Genomic DNA, 2,138 nt, shown 5'->3' on the forward strand with positions numbered 1-2,138 from the left:
CCCCCCATGACCCTGATGAGGATGAAGGTGTAGAGATGATGGATGGAAGGTTATTTTGAAGCTTCAGTCATTTTAAATATTTCCATTAATAGTCTGATGATAGATCAACATGATTCTGTTGCTCAGTCACAGCTTCTGTCTGCAGACTCTCCATGAAAACACTGAGAACGAACAAAATCCTACGAGCCTCAAACACATCGCAGTGATTTTTGTAATTTCATGAAAAATCTACGTAACGAAGCATAAAAATGAGAAGTTATGACGACAGCTTAACATGACAAACCTGTTCAGGACGGAGATGGTGGGAAAGATCCAGTAAAATAACAGAACACTGAAGAAAAGCATCATGAACACTGATTACAGGTGAACCAACACTTCTGGGTGATTTATTTGTAATTCAACCAGAGAGGGAGACTCGTCCAGGAAACTACAAGTTCATGTTTGACACAATCAGGAACGTTATCTGGACTTTTACTGCCTTCAGTTTAATTTGAGGTTATTCTTCTCATGCAGCAGGATGCTGGAGGCAGGACGTTCCCTGAGCATCCTGAACGGTTTCTCCACTGAGTGAACATGAAGTCTGACATGTTTTCCATTCAGTGTTCCTGACAGAGCACCGGCCACCGACTCTGAGCAGCAGATCTTCTTCCTTCTCACAGGAAAAGCAGATTTCTGGCGTCTCAGTCGAGGCTTCCACACAGCAAACAGTCAGCAGCTCCTGAACATTTCACAGAAACAACTGTTGGAGCAGAACGAATACATTCAAATGATCAGCCAGCGGACCAGAAGGAGGAGCAGGAGGAGCTCAGCAGCAAACATCTGCCAGAGAAGAAGAAACAACGAGTCACAGCAACATCTGAACAACCTGAAACCAGCACGACTGAAGCACAGACCCGAGGAAGCAGCAGGCGAAGACACGTCGAGTGTTTCAGGAGTGAAACGTGAGACCGTGATCGATGGCTTCTGATTCGTCCTGCTGAAGCGCTTTTGTAGCTTCTGTCTGACGCTGTGATTGGCTGAAACCCACCGACGTCATGTGACCGAAGAAACAGAGATGGAAAAGTTTTACAACTAAATCAAAGAAGAAGTGAAGGACAGCAGCTGCTGACAGCCTGAAACCAACAAAGTGCCTCAAACGAACATCATGTGGGTCCTTCTTCTGTCGCCTTGAACACAATCAGAACGTCTGTTGGTCCATTTTTATGACATCAAAACAGAACTTTTCAAGTCATTCAAACACCTGAAGTAGAGCTTCAGTGTTATTTCCTTCCTATAAATACAGGAAATGTGAATAAAGTCCTTCAATACAGCACTGATCTGCTTCACCTGCTTCAGCACAGATGTGTTCAATCATCATCAGTGTCTCTGATCACCGCCGAGTCCAGCGTCTGCAGGAGAACGTTCAGCAAACCGCCTTCAATGAGACGTTACATTGAATATAAAGCAGCTGATGGGTCTGCACACCTGCAACCCACATCTAGAGCAGCACCTAGAACCAACATCTNCAACTACACCACAAGGAGGCGCAACACAATCATAAGGAGGCGCAACAACACCACAAGGAGGCGCAACAACACCACAAGGAGGCACAACTACACCACAAGGAGGCACAACTACACCACAAGGAGACACACCTACACCACAAGGAGGCGCACCTACACCACAAGGAGGTGCAACTACACCACAAGGAGACACAACTACACCACAAGGAGGTGCAACTACACCACAAGGAGGTGCAACAACACCACAAGGAGGTGCACCTACACCACAAGGAGGCGCACCTACACCACAAGGAGGTGCAACAACACCACAAGGAGGTGCAACAACACCACAAGGAGGCGCACCTACACCACAAGGAGGCACAACAACATCACAAAAGTCTTTATATTCCAGTGAGGAAAAACGAGACAGAAGCATAAAGAAGCTGCTGCTCAGAGTTCAGAGGCTTCGTGTCTAAACTCTGTGACTTCAGAATATTTTCCAGTTTGTTTCCTCAGTGACACTAAACTGAAGACGTTTGATTCACAAACAGCTGAACATGAGCTTTAACACAGATCATCAGACCAGTCGCATCAGGGAGCCTGGAGCATCTGATCAATCAATCAATCAGGAACATCTGATCAATCAATCAATCAGGA

This window comes from Stegastes partitus, unplaced genomic scaffold, assembly GCF_000690725.1.
Source record: "Stegastes partitus isolate 25-593 unplaced genomic scaffold, Stegastes_partitus-1.0.2 Scaffold1936, whole genome shotgun sequence".
Taxonomy (NCBI): domain Eukaryota; kingdom Metazoa; phylum Chordata; class Actinopteri; family Pomacentridae; genus Stegastes; species Stegastes partitus.